Here is an 18,308-nt window from a genome sequence, read left to right as displayed (position 1 = left end):
CAGGAATTAAACTTGGTTATTCTTGCTTCCAAGGTCCTGCTCTTTCTATGCCATACCCCCTTCCCCTACCTCCTACCCTTGTACATCTAATTATCCTCAAGTTCAAGGAGATAGGAATAGGTGCTGTGTGGGGAGAAATATGTTTCATGGTCAAATAATCTTAGAAAATTATGGGTTAATTTAATTTGAAAACTTTCTTAATCCAAAACTTCTCAGGGCCTTTAACATGCTAATATTAAAGGGTGGGGTAATTATGTATACTGTTCCCCAAACTTCTTTGTCTATGGAACTCTTTGAAGAATCTATTGAATGAACACCTAATAAATGCTGGTGTTTCTGGGGAAAACAGTTTGGGCATCTCTAAAGGTTATTTTTATTTTGCCAGCATACTCCTGAGAGTCCTTCAAGGGCAAAGTAATAAAATCTTAATAATAGAATTTCAGGCACTCTACCAGATGTTGGAGATTTTGGACAATCATCCTTTTTCAAACCATACCATATAAGTATGGTTTTTTTTTTTTTTAAGTCTTCAACTAATTGGATAAGGACTGTTGACATTATAGAAGGCAAATGTTTTACTCAGAGTTTAAAGATGTAAATGTTAATCCCATCCAAAACACAGCTTTACAGAAACATCTAAGATAGTGTTTGACTAAATAGCTGAGTGCCATGGGCTAGCTAATTTGATACATAAAATTAACCATCACAGTGGCATTGGTACCAATCCCAGGGCTTGGGTATACACGTAGGTAGAGGGAGGTAGTAGGTGGGAAACATGACTTGGCTTAAGTCAGTCAGCACATCGCATTCAGTTGGAGTAGATTTTGGGACCGTTACGGAAACACTGGGACACAAACCCTTTATTTTTCACTGGATTTGAAGTAGAAATATGTGAGATGTGAAACTGATGTGGTTGGTTGTGAAGGGAGCTTGTGGTCCTGCCAGAGCTGAAAACAGTCAGCTCATGCTGAGAGGAAACCACACTGAGAGGAAACCATGCTGAAAGATCAAGGTTGGTAGAGTCATCCAAGTTCTGGGTGCATTTGGTTCTGAAATTGAACTCTGGACCCCCCCCACCCGCCACCTCCCCTCCCCCCGCCACCCCCACCCCCTACCCAGTTACCCAACTCTACAAATTCTTAGTTTTTGCTTAAGCTAGATTCTTACAACTAAAAAAATCTTAACTGATAAATTATCAGAACTTTGATCTGTATAATAATTCTTTTGTTATAAAAGTTAATTGTTACAAATTAGCTACTCTAGTTTCAAGCTCAAGTGAAGATAATTGCATAAACAATCCTGTAGACGGCTGAGTATCTAGGGACATTACTTCTCCTACCAAAGAATTTTTCTGTCACTAGAGGGCGTCAGAGCCCACAGCAGCCAAGTGACAAAATCTATTAATAATTGTTTCTACCAATTAACAGAAATGTGTATGGGTTCTTGGGAAAGGAATAGAGAGGAGGGAGATCTTAGATTTGGATAGGTAATCTGTGAATCTAATCATATAGACATTTTCACTTCCCAGAGAACATATTCTTTCCTACAGGATTAAAGAAATGACATATGCAAAGCACCTAGTACACACAATAAATCTAATTTTTACTTTTACATTGCTTTTCCTAAATGAAGTGCCTTCACAAAACAAATTGATAATTTGGGGTCACAGTTCAGATGGAAAAAAAAGTAAGTTAAATGGCTTACAACCACTTTTCCTGAACTACTTCCTTCCTCCACTACTTCCTTCCTATACTTCTTCCTTCCTGCACTACTTCCTTCCTGTACCACTTCCTTCCTTCACTACTTCCTTCCTACACTACTTCCTTCCTGTGCTACTTCCTTTCTATACTACTTCCATGCTCACATTCCTGAAGGCTAGGGCAGCACAGGTCTAGTAAAAGTGTCCTAAAGCCTAACTGACCAGGGCTGGAAAGCTTGGCCACCAAGATATGGAGCAAATTATTAAGTCTCCTAATTTTTCCCACTATGAAAACTGGTATACGAACCTACCTGTTGAGCAATGACTGAAAAATGCAATGCAGTAAAGAATGTTTAGACTGTGGCAACTAAGAAGCAGAGAGCAATTGGGTTAGTAGGGTGAAAACATCTGTTCTGTGGACCCTGGCTTCTTAATCCAATTGAGTACCCCTCCCCTGACATTTTTGCATATGGTGGTCCCCTGAAAACACAGATATTCTATGAAACCAAACATGAGAAGCATGCCTACGCCCTGGGTGTTAAGAACTGACACAAGGAAAGATAGGGACCACTTTTCAAGAGGTGTTGATTTGGGGGCAGATAAAACTTAATCCTGAGTGGGCTTAGCTTAAGGCAATGTTTCTTCAACTTCAGTCTATTTTGCCATTTCTGTAGTTTACTTGTATATACTAAATATATATTTAACTAATATGTATTTTTAAATCAACTTATTTTGTTCCCTAAGTCATTTTGTTTTTAAAATAAAACATTACATTATAACCATAAATGGAAAATCAGCATTCCTTGCCAAAAATAGAAGGTATCCATAAAAATAAATATGCCACTATTGAAACAAAATATTTGCCTACATGCCAATAAAAATTGTTTCCCAAACTACTAGTGGCAAGGGCATTATACTTCTGGAAAGGTTGGCTTAAGACATGGCAGCGCCTTCTCTCTGCTTTAGACTTCCTCCCTGCCCCCAAACAACCTCCAGAGAAAAGACTAGCTAGTGTGGGCCTCAGGCCCTCCTCATGGGACTGGAAGGGAGGTGACTGGAAGGAACAGAATGAGGGAGGGGCAGTCATTGTCTCCCAAGCCCCTCTGGTGCTGGGGAGTGGGATAGGGGTGGGGGACTCTTTACCAGGGCACCAGCCTTTCCTTGTTAGAAAAGGCTGAGGGGACAGCTTGAGGGAGATAATGGATGGGTAGGGAGGACTACAGGGAGTCCTGCAGAAATAGAGAGAGAATGTGGAATGGGATGTTGGAGGAGAAAGGGCAGGGGAGCCCAGAGCACTTGGGTAGAAAGGAGACATAGATGGTTTTCTGCAGAAGGCAACCTTAGTCAACTAATACAATAGTGGTATTAATATCTAGTTAAACTGAGAAAGAAGAATGGGGAGTAAGAGTTTTTATTTGGATAATGTGTGTATATGAGCATATAGACATTTTCCTCTCCCTGAGAACATCCCCGAATTAGCAACTTGTCCTATGAAGGATAGCATCTCTAGATATAAATCCTAGTTCAGTTACTTCACTAGATGTGAGAAGCTGTGCATAATATTTAACATCTCTCAGCCTCAATTTTCTCACCCGGTAAATATAAGTCTCTCCAACAGTAATGATATGCCCAGATAGATTCTGGAAAATAAACTTGGATATTGTTATTTTATTTATTTTATTATTTTGTTGTAGCAATTTGCCAATGGCCCCCTAAAGACCATCACCAACACCTTTCATAGGTGACAACTGATATAGTCCCTGCCTATATTGCCAACTAAATGCCCTTTTATTTACCCATACTGCTTTCCTCCTCACTAGGCTAGACAGCATAAGCATTGCCTGTCGCCTAACATCTTGGCTTCTCCATGAAGAATACCATATTTTTAAAACTTTCCAGAAAATAACTAAAAATGAATCATTGGATCAGTCTCTCCCCTCCCATGGTCTCCCATTATTGCCTCTGATCAGGTCTGAAGGTGAGAAGGTGTCTTTCTCTCTCTCTCTCACTCTAGCTCTTGCTCTTGTTCTCCCTTTCACTCTGTCTCTTCCTATATGACTTGCCCATTTAGACAGGCCCAATGGTTTCATGAATAACTAAACACAAGAAGTCAAGAAAGGCCTGGCTCAGAGAGCATGGACTACGTCAGTCTTTTGAAGTTCCCTTAGTGTATTAAAGCAAAACAAAAAGCAACACAATATTGAACCAGTTTGCAAACACTGTGGGATATCTTGTGTTTTCATAGAGCAAATAGATGCATTTAATACTTAGAACTTAAATGCAGAATCACATTTGGTGCTAGTGTCGTTTGCCACTTGACATATGACACTAGTGTGCTACTATCATTTAAGGCCCTTCATGGATGTGAGGTGTAACCCATTCCTACTCACTCTTAATAGATTCTGACCTATACAGGCAGAAAAGTAGTGTGGGAGACACCTCTGGGACCATAAGATCAACTCCTCCCACTTCAGACTCTTCTCTACAACAGCCCTAGGAGACTATGCCAGCCTTAGCTTGACTCCTTCCAGCACTGGCTCCTACTATTTCTCAAGGCAATTTATTACATATCAGAACACTTTGCAGTGGTTAGAAATTCTCCCGATGTTATAACTTCCTATAGTTTGACAAGTGTTTGCTCAACATCCACTATACAAAGAACACTACTTATAAACAGAACCGGAATAGCTCCTTGTAAAAGGAGCTAGTAGGGAATGATAGTAACCCTCCCGTCACCTGACGTAGGAAGAGGCATTTTACTGTCTGAAAACTCCCCACAAACTCTACACAAACCTACCTCTAAAGAGTTTTTTGTCCAGGCAACAAGGATATCTAGGCAGCCTGACTCTCTGATCACAGTAAACTGAGGGAGAAATTGAGGCCTTTACCAGGCTTTACACTGAGGAAAGACATTAAGCAGGCATTCCTCCACCTGGCTTTGACATCCTCTTAGAATTTCCAAGTCATTCAATGGGTTTATCAAAGTTCTTCCTGAAATTTCCTCAAATTTATTTTTATTTAAGTCAAGTAAATCAAATAAATGTTGAGAAGAATGGTTTAAAGGGACAGATATTTAAAAATAAACAAAAATAAGATATCAGTAATATCTAATGTTTACATAATGTCCAGAACATTTGTGTGTGTGTGTGGTTTTTGTTTGTTTGCTTGTTTTGGCATACCTGTTAACTTATCTGAACCTTACAACTCCCCATAAAGCAGATACTGTTACCATCCTATTTTATAGAAAAGAAACTGTTTTATAGAAAAGAAACTGTTACCATCCTATTTTACAGAAAAGAAACTTGGAATGACTTGCCCAAAGTCACACAGTTACTAGGTGACAGAGGTGAACTTCAAAGCCTGTGCTGAATCCACTTCCTCTTCAATTACCTCAGTGGCCTTATCATCAAGATGTAAACTCCCTAAGTAAGTACAAAGCTTTCTTGCTTTGTTGTTCTGTTGAACACACGGTTTCCGGTTGATTAACACCATACTCTTGTCATATTATTTAAATTCTGGGTCATATTGACCAAGATCATAATACAGTGAGCTAAGGGAACTCTTTCTTGCACTGAGTAAGTCTGTTAAGTAAGAATTTTTGCTGTTAATTTTCACTCCTCTATCTAAGAATCATAGCTCACATAGCCATGCAAATTGGATTGAAATAAAGATAATCTAATTAAGATAGTGTGGCCATAACTCCACACTCTAACTCAGTGCATTTCAAACCTCAATATGGATATAAACTACCTGTCAATATTATTAAGATTAATATTCTGATTTGGTAGGTCTAAGAAGCGTGAGGTTATGAATTTCTCACCAGCTCCCATGTGATGTTGATGCCACCTTCTGGAAAGGACACATGAAGTAGCAAGAGTCTTTGCTCAGGGAAACCACCCGTCAGTTCAGTTGTTTACCTCAAACAGATAAGGACAAACCAACCCCACTTTTACCACTTTGGCCAGTTTTATTATTATTACAGCACTTCTTTAGTGGTAGTAGATGGGAAATGTGGGGAAATCAACAAATTCAATAATCTCATTATAAACATATTTGTATCCAGTTTCAATTTAGCTTCATATTATACTACTTAGGCCGAATTTTTTCTTAGCAGAAACAAGTCTTACTTGACCACATAAATACATTTTCCTATCAAGAAAAAAAAAAAAAAAAAAGTTCATTTTCAAAGACACTGAGCTTTTATTTCTGTGAACAGCAAGAAAACTGGCTAGAAGCCTGCTGAATTCCTCAGCCAATCAGGATAATGTGACCATAAATGTCCATGAATTTCCCCCCTCAGTGAATCTCTGCCTTTTTTATTTCTGTCGTGGGACATGTATTTTACAGTTCTGTACCACATATTCTGCCTTTTATGTCTTACTTTCCTCTTTAAAAAAAAAAATTAAGCTCGGTAAGATCTCTCATCAAATAATCCATTGTCTTTTATGTTAAAAGCTGTTCACTTCATACACATACAACTTTTAATTGCTTCTTAATGATAATACCTCTCCATTTAGATCACTTAATATGAGCTGGGTACCATTTAGTGGGTATTATAAATATGATTTCATTCAATGCTCATAAAAATCTTGGGAGGTAGGTCTTCTTATTGTGTGCATGATATAGATGAAACAATCATGGGCCCAAGCGCTTAAGGATCTTGCAGTAATCACCCAACCAGTAAGCAGTAGAGCTGGGATTTGAACCAAAGCAATTGCTTCTCACATATAACATACTGCCTTCTTGAACCAACACATACCAGTTAATCGAGCATTCACTATGTGTTAGACCCTTTTATATATACTAACTTATCTAATTCTCATACCCACACCTATAGGGAAAGAATAACTTTCCTGATTCACATAAAGAGGTTACTCGATCAAGTTCATGTGTCAAGTAAAGGTATCAAGATTTGCCTGACTCTAAAGCCTGGGCTCTTTGCACAGTATCATGATAATTCCTATCTTTTTAGTGAATGGGACAGTTTGCCTCATTGCTGTTTTTCATAGAAAGCCCATCTGAAACATTTACATACCCAGCACAGACTGAAACACGTAGTTTCTGGGACTGGTACTAAATTACTTCGCCCAACTTTTTATCCACCGTTTCCCCCATCCAGCCTCTCTCTCGCTCCCCACAGTGTTCCTTTCCCAGGACATGATGCATCTCCCACCCTGCCCACCCCACTGCCTGTGGCACTGTTAACAAAGCAGCTGTTGGATTGAATTGGGAACTGTCCCCCTTTTGACCTTGGTTTTTCACCTGTCCTAGGATCACACCTCTTCAATTTGCCTTCCTTTCCATGGATACTAGTCTAGACCTCACCCAAAATGAATTTACTATCAACTTTTCCTGGTGTGAATATAATTAAAAAGTATAAATCACAATGATGGAAGATAAAGCAATGGCCAGTTCTTTAAAAAAAAAAAAAAAAAAGTCATTTCTCTCTTAACCCCATGGTTAATAAGTAGCTAATATTTATCAAGGGTTTAACTGCACTGGAAAAGTGCTTTATGCATACAATGTCTCATGTGATTCTCACATAATCTTAACATCTAATATTATCCTCATTTTACAGATTAAGAAACATAGGTTGGGTGAGTTTAAGTAATTTGCACACAGCTAGTATGTGGCAGAGCTTGGGTTAGGACACAGGTCTGGAGGCTCCAAACCAAACATCCGGTGGTCTGGCCCCGCTCTCTCTTGGATGTTGCTGGGCCTGCCCTTTGCTTGTGCTGACTTCCTCGCAGTTGGCCTCCCCATGCCCTGTTCCTACTCTGTCATTCAAACATCCCCTCTGGAAGGACCCTCTTCCTCCATAGTCCAAATCCCACTTTTCATATTAGGCAAAACCAAAGCCTCCTCTGACTCACTTTATTCCTTTGTGACCTTTCCAAATTTAGAACTTTCTCAGCACTTTTGAGGAGGGAGTGAAACTGATTTGGCATTTGGAGTCTGGGAAAATTATCTCTCTCTTTTTAAATTTACACATCAGATAAATCCAGATGCATTTGGAATTGAGCTATCCCATTCTTTCTTATCATTGCATTGTAACTGTACTTGACTTTATATGGCTTGAGTCTCATTCCTAATCAGAATGCAACTTGCTCCAGAGGGGGGACATACTGGTCACTTTCTTTGAATGGAGGCTTTGAGCTTAAGTCTAAGATCCCAACAATTCTCCTTAACTAAACGAATACTTATGAGTACCTACTTTGTACCATGGACTGTGTTAGGCATCAGGGAATAGCAGTAGGCAGGATAAGAACATTCCTTGCCTTCCTGGACTCTACAGATTACTGGGAATGACAAATTAGATTAATTATAAGCATCAGGCCTGGCCTCTCTTTGCCTGTGAAATGCATCTCTCTTTTGACTCACCAGACACCACAGTTCTGGCTCTCATTTATCCCTGGCTGTTGCTTCCGTGCCACCTTCACTGTAGTTATGTTCAGTGTCCTGATGCTTCCTAAAGTGCTCTCCTTAGTCCTCAGGTCTCCTAGCTTCAAAGATGGCCTGAAGTGCCAACCATCACCTCTTCCCAGATGCTCTTCAAATCTACACCTCATGCCCTGACTTCTTAGTTTTACATTTAAAGTGCATTATGTTTAATTTCTGCTCATGTTCCACTCACCACCTTGAATTCTTATCGTGCCTAAAACTCAACTATTTCATTTCTATCCAGACCAGAAGGGTGAGAAAAGTAGAAGTGGTGAACAAAACTTAAAAATTAATAAATGAAATAAAATTTCCAGTGGAAAGAAGTCCACTTTATCTTTCGGCTCATCTGGCCATCTTCTGAAACTACAGACTTTGCAAATTCGCTTTGCCTTTTTCTGCATCTGTCAAGCTCCATAAATAGCTTGGAAGCTCTTTGAATGTAAGAACTATATCTTCTATTATTCCATTTTGCCAGGATCTACCCCAAAGCCTTCGTACGTGCTTTACACACGTGTGAGGAGGTGTGTGGTGAGGACACAGGCACTAGAAATGACTTTTGCTGTTGCTCTCTCGATCCTCCTGGCGTTTGATTAGAGAGTCAGGACTAAACACATGGCTAGCAAATTATACAGTCAAGCACATGTAACCTTTTCTGATTGAATTGAGTTTGGATTTTGTCCTGATTTTTGATAGAAAGATCAAAACCATAGCATCTATGCTGTCCTCACCCCATCTCTCAGGATGTATAGACTTGTTAAGGAAAAACAACGTCACCAATAACAATTAAAGAGAGGGAGAGTGAGAGAGAACAGCCCTAGTTTGAGACTCACATTCTCTTTCCCCATACTTCATGAGGGTTATTGCTGCCTACGCTTATTACTGTTTAAAATAATCCCAAGATAAGTAGCCTGCATTTTAAGGGTTCTTGACAATTATTTGGCCAGACTCCCATCTCTCCCGAATGCTGGCATCTTCTGCTTGTGAACATCTCTCTTTGAAGGCAGCAAGAATCTGGTCTGTGGTAAGTCACAAGCCTTCCCTTCCTAGGAGCCAAGGCTGGCAAGGCACCCTGCTGCAGAGCCAGGAAACTCACTGACCCAATTTTTTTTACTGCATTTTTACCTCAGCGCTCACTTTCTTCCCTCCCTTATCTCTTCTCCCCAGACCCCTACACTTACACACAACATCATAACCCATTAAAACTTAAAGCTTAGTAGAAGCTAAAGAATCTATGCTTTTAACTGTACTTAATTTTTATCCATTTTTTCAGTGTTTCAGGCAGTGGACAGTGTTTCTAAACATAAAAAGGTTTTCTGAGCTTTCATTTTTCTGATTTGTAAAACAAATGTTAACAGAATAAACTTTACATGCTTATTAGGAGGATTAAAGGAGGTAATTCATAGAAAAGATGCTATGCAGTGCCAGAAACAGTAAATTTTCAATGAATATTAATTCCTATTAATAATAATAATAGAGAAGAGATCAAATTCAAGGACAGAAAGAATAAGGAAGGTTGCTTCTAATAGCTTCAGGTATTATAGAAGGCTTTTTCCAGTCTGTTAGACGTGGAACAATTTAGCATGAATTTGTAGAAGAGAGGACTCATTTTAATAAACTCCCCCTCTCTAGGTGACCCAGACACCTAGACATCTTCGGTTCCCTGAAGTAGAGTGAGCTGGAGCCCTGGTGCAAATGAACTGAGCCTGGCCCACGAGTAGGCCCATCTCTCAGCATGAGCCTGACTGGTTGTCACTTCTTCCTGTTGAGATTGGCTTTCAATAGAACAGAATCTTTTCTCTCTCTTACCATTTTCTGACAGGTCAGAGCAAGGGTGATGAAAGCCCAAGCAGATTAGCAGAGTACAACAAATTTACTCACAGTTATGTTTTCTCAACTTCACCCACTTATGTGAAAAGAACAGTCAAGAGCTTATTTTAGATTTTTTAACAATTCAGTCCACACAACCGTTAATTCATTAGATGTCAAAAGAGCAGAAAATAAGCTTCTCCTTTGGGATATGTAGGTATACATTTTACTTCGAATCTAAAGGAATCTGGGGAATGTGGGCAAAAATTACCTCCACCAGATATAAGGATCTCAAGCACAATGCAACTTCTCTACAAACATCAGCATTGGTTTGAACCTCTAAGAAGTTCTAATAATATTTAATGAAAGAATTATTTTATTCAATTTTCAAACTTCAACTCTACCCAACACCTGGCACTTTACATTTGGTTTTATTTAGTAAAAATATTTTCAAGAAATGCTGTTCAACACTTTATTTCTATCATAGCTTCTTAATTATGAATACAATTGTGTTAATTTAAAATTATAATCAGTCTCAATACTTGGCATATATTTTAAAATAACACAATATCACTGAATTACTGCTCATTATGTTCAGGGTACATTAGAGATATATTAGTCATTTTCAATTTAGTGGAGAGGAAGTGGGTTTTTGCTGTAAAACTACAAAATTTTAGGGTCAAAACACTTGAATTAGTTCAGTACAATGGAAGGACTTTTCAAATGTAATTAATGTACTGATTTTCTCCATTCTGCATGATCCTCATAATGAACTAATATATTTTCCTTGGCCATATCAATCCTTTTGTTAGAGACTAAATAGTTTCCCCTTGTTTACTCTGGCATTTGTGATAATATCGATATATTAATTATATGTTATCCATTACCCCAAGCTTGTCCAACCCATGGCCCGTGGGCCACATGCAGCCCAGGATGGCTTTGAATATAGCCCAACACAAATTCGCAAACTTTCTTAAAACATTATGAGATTTTTGGCGATTTTTTTTTTTTTTTTTTTTAGCTCACCAGCTGTAGTTAGTGTTAGCATATTTTATGTGTGGCCCAAGACAATTCTTAGTCTTCCAATGTGGTCCAAGGAAGCTAAAAGATTGGACACCCCTGTACTATACATTATATTATCACTATAATTAATTGATAATAGAAATTATGGTTGGGTCTTAATCTGGATGGGGCATAAGATTCAGTGGCTGGGTCATTTGATCTTACCTCAAACTTGAGAGATACATCAGATTTTGGTGATAATTAATTTGTCAATCAAATGAAGAGGGACAAAATGAGGCTTCTATTAATCTCACTGCATAGCATTATGGTATAACACAATGAGAGTAGTACTATATCCTAACAGTGCACTAAAAACTCCCCAAATCTAAGCGTAGAGGACAGATTCAATGGAGATGAGCCTCAAAAGCTCAAGTCACCAAGGCACCTCCTGCTCTGTCAAGTATCTCCTAGTTTGTGGCCTTACTTTAATTCTCGAATATTTATTAAGAGGCCACTATGTGCCAGGCACTGTTTTATGACCTGGAGGTGCAGCATTGACCAATATTGAAAAAAAAAAAAATCCTACTCCCTTGGAACTTACGATCCAGTGGAAAAGTAGTCAGGGCCCCATTTTCCTAAGCCCAGAGCCCACACATTTATTTGCTAATAGCTCCCTTTGCCCTCAATGCCCCTTCCTATACCCTCTCTCCTGCTCCACCTGATTCTTTACATATTGGAGCACTGGGAAAGCAGGAATGACAGGAAAATTTTTATTATGTCTAGTCTGTAATAAGAAAAAAACAAACACTTTCAGTACTTTCAGTTTTTAAAAAGTATGACATTACTATTTTCCTTCTCAACTAATTTTTCTGCGTGGAGCTAATACCTCATTCAAATGCACATGCTGCTCTGTACACGGTTTCTTCCACCTTTAATTTATCTCCTTCCTTTTGTATAAATTTAGCAATGTTTTCTTCACAAACCTTAAAATAGCCAAGTGTTCAAAGATTTGAAAAATGTAGAGGCAGTGTCATTGTCTGCTCTTGCTTGAGAGTTTTTTTTTTTTTAATCGTTGACAGCATTCTGGTTCTACTTTCACTTCAGTTGGTAATTTAATGTGATACTAAAACAACCTGTAATAACAGTTAAATGGATGGAGCATGAACTACATGCTAGAAATTACAATAAACATTTGCATCATCTAATTGAATTCCCAAAATAACCTTATTATTTTCCTCACTTTAAAGATGCCTTTTGAGAGGTGAAGTAAATGACCCAGAGTCCCAAAGTCAGCAAGTGGCTGATCTGTATAGTATTACAGTGGATCTAGGATTTAGGAGTTAGAGCTCTGTATAGTACTATAATGATCTCAGTTCATCTAACTGCAGGGCCACATTCCACATATTTTTTGGCCCCACAACATTAGAGTATTAATCAGGTTCCCAAAAATGCTTCATAATTAATGTGAAAGAGATTTATTTTGCCAAACAAAGTTTTAAGTGAACTATGCCAAAGTCAATGATCTGGTGGAATTCACAGAAATGTTTTTATTACTTAATAACCAGTAACTAGCCAGGCATGGTGGCTGATGCCTATAATCTCAGCACTTTGGGAAACTGAGATGGGAGGATAGCTTGAGGCCAGGAGTTCAATATCAGCCTCCGCAATATAGCCCAGGCTGTTTCTATCAAAATAAATTTTAATCTTGTTTCTATTAAAATAAATAAATAAATAAATAGCTTATCTCACTGGCTGCAACAGGAATTCATTTTTTAAAAGGCCACCAACTTAGATCAATATCCCTGATGAACATCGATGCAAAAATCCTCAATAAAATACTGGCAAACTGAATCCAGCAGGACATCAAAAAGCTTATCCACCATGATCAAGTGGGCTTCATCCCTGGGATGCAAGGCTGGTTCAACATACACAAATCAATAAATGTAATCCAGCATATAAACAGAACCAAAGACAAAAACCACATGATTATCTCATAGATGCAGAAAAGGCCTTTGACAAAATTCAACAGCCCTTCATGCTAAAAACTCTCAATAAATTCGGTATTGATGGAAAGTATCTCAAAATAATAAGAGCTATTTAGGACAAACCCACAGCCAATATCATACTGAATGGGCAAAAACTGGAAGCATTCCCTCTGAAAACGGGCACAAGACAGGGATGCCCTCTCTCACCACTCCTATTCAACATAGTGCTGGAAGTTCTGGCCAGGGCAATCAGGCAAGATAAAGAAATGAAAAGTATTCAGTTAGGAAAAGAAGAAGTCAAATTGTCCCGTTTGCAGATGACATGATTGTATATTTAGAAAACCCCATTGTCTCAGCCCAAAATCTCCTTAAGCTGATTAGAAACTTCAGCAAAGTCTCAGGATATAAAATCAATGTGCAAAAATCACAAGTATTCTTATACACCAGTAACAGACAAACAGAGAGCCAAATCATGAATGAACTCCCATTCACAATTGCTTCAAAGAGAATAAAATACCAAGGAATCCAACTTACAAGGGATGTAAAGGACCTCCTCGAGGAGAACTACAAACCACTGCTCAGTGAAATAAAAGAGGACACAAACAAATGGAAGAACATTCCATGCTCATGGAGAGCAAGAATCAATACCATGAAAATGGCCATACTGCCCAAGGTAATTTATAGATTCAATGCCATCCCCATTAAGCTACCAATGACTTTCTTCACAGAATTGGAAAAAACTCCTTTGAAGTTCATATGGAACCAAAAAAGACCCTGCATTGCCAAGACAATCCTAAGCCAAAAGAACAAAGCTGGAGGCATCACGCTACTTGACTTCAAACTATACTACAGGGCTACAGTAACCAAAACAGCAAGGTACTGGTACCAAAACAGAGATACAGACCAATGGAACAGAACAGAGCCCTCAGAAATAATACCACACAACTACAGCCATCTGATCTTTGACAAACCTGACAAAAACAAGAAATGGGGAAAGGATTCCCTATTTAATAAATGGTGCTGGGAAAACTGGCTAGCCATAAGTAGAAAACTGAAACTGGATCCTTTCCTTACTCCTTATATAAAAATTAATTCAAGATGGATTAGAGACTTAAATGTTAGATGTAAAACTATAAAAATCCTAGAAGAAAACTTCGGTACTACCATTCAGGACATAGGCATGGGCAAGGACTTCATGTCTAAAACACCAAAAGCAACGGCAACAAAAGCCAAAATTGACAAATGGGATCTCATTAAACTAAAGAGTTTCTGCACAGCAAAAGAAAAAGAAACTACCATCAGAGTGAACAGGCAACCTACAGAATGGGAGAAAATTTTTGCAAACTACTCATCTGACAAAGGCCTAATATCCAGAACCTATAAAGAACTCAATCAAATTTACAAGAAAAAAACAAACAGCCCCATCAAAAAGTGGGCAAAGGATATGAACAGACACTTCTCAAAAAAAGACATTCATACAGCCAACAGACACATGAAAAAATGCTCATCATCACTGGCCATCAGAGAAATGCAAATCAAAACCACAATGAGATACCATCTCACACCAGTTAGAATGGCAATCATTAAAAAATGAGGAAACAACAGGTGCTGGAGAGGATGTGGAGAAACAGGAACACTTTTACACTGTTGGTGGGACTGTGAACTAGTTCAACCATTGTGGAAGACAGTGTGGCGATTCCTCAAGGATCTAGAACTAGAAGTACCACTTGACCCAGCAATCCCATTACTGGGTATATACCCAAAGGATTATAAGTCATGTTGCTATAAAGACACATGCACACGTATGTTTATTGTGGCACTATTCACAATAGCAAAGACTTGGAATCAACCCAAACGTCCATCAGTGACAGACTGGATTAAGAAAATGTGGCATATATACACCATGGAATACTATGCAGCCATAAAAAAGGATGATTTCGTGTCCTTTTTAGGGACATGGATGCAGCTGGAAACTATCATTCTCAGCAAACTATCGCAAGAACAGAAAACCAAACACCGCATGTTCTCACTCATAGGTGGGAATTGAACAATGAGATCACTTGGACACAGGAAGGGGAACATCACACACCAGGTTCTATTGTGGGGAGGTGGGAGCTGGGAGGGATAGCATTAGGAGATATACCTAATGTAAATGATGAGTTAATGGGTGCAGCACACCAACATGGCACATGTATACATATGTAACAAACCTGCACGTTGTGCACATGTACCCTAGAACTAAAGTATATTTAAAAAAAAAAAAAGACCATCAACATTTAATAAATTGCATTCTGTGGCAATTGCTTTTTCATATTTTCCAACTATTGGGTAGGAATTTAGTTTCAATATCACTTTTAGTAAATAAAGTACCAATTTAAAGTGCAAAATCTTTCGACATCTATTTTGGGGAAAATGTCAAGAACATTTTTCTATTTGTCATCGGTTCACCAAATTGAGTCCTTAAGAACCTGATTTTTTTTTTTTTTCCACCAAAGAGTCAAGCCAAACGAAATTCCACCGACTTTAGTCAGGGTATATTTCTGGGTTCTCTCAATGTCTAGGTTAGTCCTAGTTTTAAAATTTAAGAATTTAAAGCTCTGGAGACATGTATTTATGTAAATACACAGAACAGGGGCAGGGCACAGAGGCTCATGTCTGTAATCCCAGCACATTGAGAGGCCCAGGCGGGTGGATCACCAGAAGTCAGGAGTTTGAGACCAGCCTGGCCAACAGGGTAAAATCCCATCTCTACTAAAAATACAAAAATTAGCTGGGCGTGGTGGTGCATGCCTGTAGTCGCAGCTACTCAGGAGGCTGAGGCACAAGAATCACTTGAACCTGGGAGGTGGAGCTTGCAGTGAGCTGAGATTGTGCCACTGCACTCCAGCCTGGGCAACAGAGCGAGACTGTCTCAAAACAAAAACAAAAACAAAAACACACAAGACATAGAGGTAAATATTTATGTACGTAAATATATATACCTGTTAATATTTGGCCTGGCAGAAACTAGTTTGCTAGATTATTTTTTGGGAAAAGACTGGTTCAGTAGCAGAAATGAATATGGGTGTTAATCAAATGTCTGTAAATTAATGAGGGCCCTTTGAGGTTAGTTCAGCTTAAGCATTTTGAATCTGAAGAATGAATGGTCTATGTTAAAGACACTTTTGGGGAATGGGGAGTGGTGGCAAGCACAACACTGCATCCCAAACAGAGCCAAGGTGACAGGGTACCTGGCTTCACTTCCATGAGTACTTGAGAAATTGATAATCAAGATGAAACAACGTGTTTTTCTTTAGACAGGAAAGGCAAAGATAATGGCTAACAAGAAAGAGAGTGTTTCATTGGGAACTCTATGAAAGGATTTCACAATTTTTCCCCTGGTAACTCTGGGATTACCTAATCACCTTCTCCATTCCACTTCTTGTCTCTCTCAGAGCTGTTCAGATGGTGATGATGACCTAGAAATCCCCAAGAGTGTGAATACATTTGGTCCATAGCCAATTTTCAGGGGCTCTGTCTTCAAAGCAGTGCCAGAAATTATCCCAACAAGGAATTTCTGACTCTATGGGTCACAAAAAAGAAAGGGAGGGTGGGAGGTTTGGGAGGCAAGGCCCAGGAAAAATTAAAATAGAAAAATAAAACATAGAAGTTAAAATTATTTTTTGAAAGACTAAGTACTGACAAGGTTAGCTTTTAAAATAAAACAACTACAAACTCCATATGGTTTCAATTTTGCTTTAGTATTCTGCAATGCTTCTTTTCAATAGATTGACCCGACATATAAACACATACACATACACAAACACAATCTTTGTATTTGCCATCGAAAACACCTAGTATCCTACAAAATTACCTGTAAGAGTCTCAGTTAAGTAGACACTGGAAAAACAATCAGAATCAGATTAAAAGATAAATGGGGTCTCACTTTGATAGCACATATTGTTAACTAGAAACAACGCAGAGAATATTAAAGTAAAAATCATCCCATTGTATGAGGCTTATAATATACATTATAACAGAATGAACAGGGATAAAATCGATTTATACATTTGTAAAGTTACAGTAATTTCCATGAAGTAGATGGTGAGTATTTAAGGATGTATATTGTAATCCCTAGAGCAACTTTGTAAAAATAATGCCAAAAGATACAGTTAAAAAGCTAATAGATAAATTACAGTGAAATTTAGAAAAAAAATTAAACAGTATAAAAGAAGGCAGGAGAGAAGAAAGAGAACAACAAAAAAGGCAACAAATAAAAATAGATCAAAGAACAGTAAATCTAAATCAAACGATATCAAATATTACATTAAATATTAACAGACTAAAAATAAAAGATCATTTTTTCCCTTAAACTCCCTGTTCTCAAAACTCCTGTGACATCAATTACTATTACAAATAACAGTTGCCAATCCCTTAATTTCCTGCTGCCTGAAGAGCAGACAATACACTCCTCTCCCCTTAATTGTTAGCAATGAAGGACTTTGTTTCATTTCATTTTAAATGGCCAGTTAATAAGTAGTTCCTGGCTGGGCGCGGTGGCTCACACCTGTAATCTCAGCACTTGGGGAGAACGAGGCCGGTGGATCACAAGGTCAAGAGATCGAGACTATCCTGGCCAACATGGTGAAACCCTGTCTCTACTAAAAATACAAAAATTAACTGGGCGTGGAGGGGCAAGCCTGTAGCCCAGCTCCTCAGGAGGCTGAAGCAGGAGAATTGCTTGAACCCAGGAGGCAGAGGTTGCAGTGAGCTGAGATCAAGCCACTGCACTCCAGCCTGGTGACAGAGCAAGACTCCATCTAGAGAAAAAAAAGAAAAAAAAAAGGAGTCCCCTTGGACAGCAGCCTTCTAGCGCTTCAGAAACTATAAATTTGGCTTAAATAAACTGTTAGGCAAACTGTAGCTCTGCTCACCATCAGAGCATCACCCTCTGAACACCAATTCCTGGCTGCTTTCTAGGGGGAAAATATGCAGGAGGGACAAAAAGAGGGATATTGCACAAATTACTAAAGCCATTACATGCTATGACTCCTATTTGTACTATAGTCTTACTTTTACAAATGTCCTATTAATTACAAAAAGGTAGCAACAAAAAAGAGCAGCAAAAGAACTCTTAAAGTGGTTGGCATTATGACTTTTATTATAAGAAAAAAAGGCAAAATCCAAATCATCTAAAAAAAAGGAAGGAGTTAGTCAATGACAAAATCTGGATCTAAACCTGTATCAGATGGGATTTGAGGAAATATGTCTGCCACTCATTCTTAGCTTATTCTGTTTACCCAAACACTCAGATCCTAACTTGAATTTAAATGGGCCAAAGACTGCAACAGAATCAGATGGCTCCATGCCATTGACACCCTTTACAAAACATACTG

General features: G+C 38.5%; 1 long non-coding RNA gene across 1 annotated transcript in view; it reads left to right on the top strand.

The window, feature by feature from the left end:
• The window catches only part of LOC144331023 (uncharacterized), a 34,031-nt gene that overhangs the window by 2,030 nt on the left and 13,693 nt on the right, over nt 1–18,308 (top strand). The window contains exon 2 of the long non-coding RNA XR_013397858.1: nt 4,993–5,125. This is a non-coding gene — a long non-coding RNA (uncharacterized LOC144331023). The remainder of the gene's footprint in view (nt 1–4,992; nt 5,126–18,308) is intronic.

Source organism: Macaca mulatta, chromosome 9 (genome assembly GCF_049350105.2).
Source record: "Macaca mulatta isolate MMU2019108-1 chromosome 9, T2T-MMU8v2.0, whole genome shotgun sequence".
Taxonomy (NCBI): Eukaryota; Metazoa; Chordata; class Mammalia; order Primates; family Cercopithecidae; genus Macaca; species Macaca mulatta.
The sequence above is the reverse complement of the archived record's forward strand: the minus strand, read 5'-3'. Positions and strand labels throughout refer to the sequence as shown.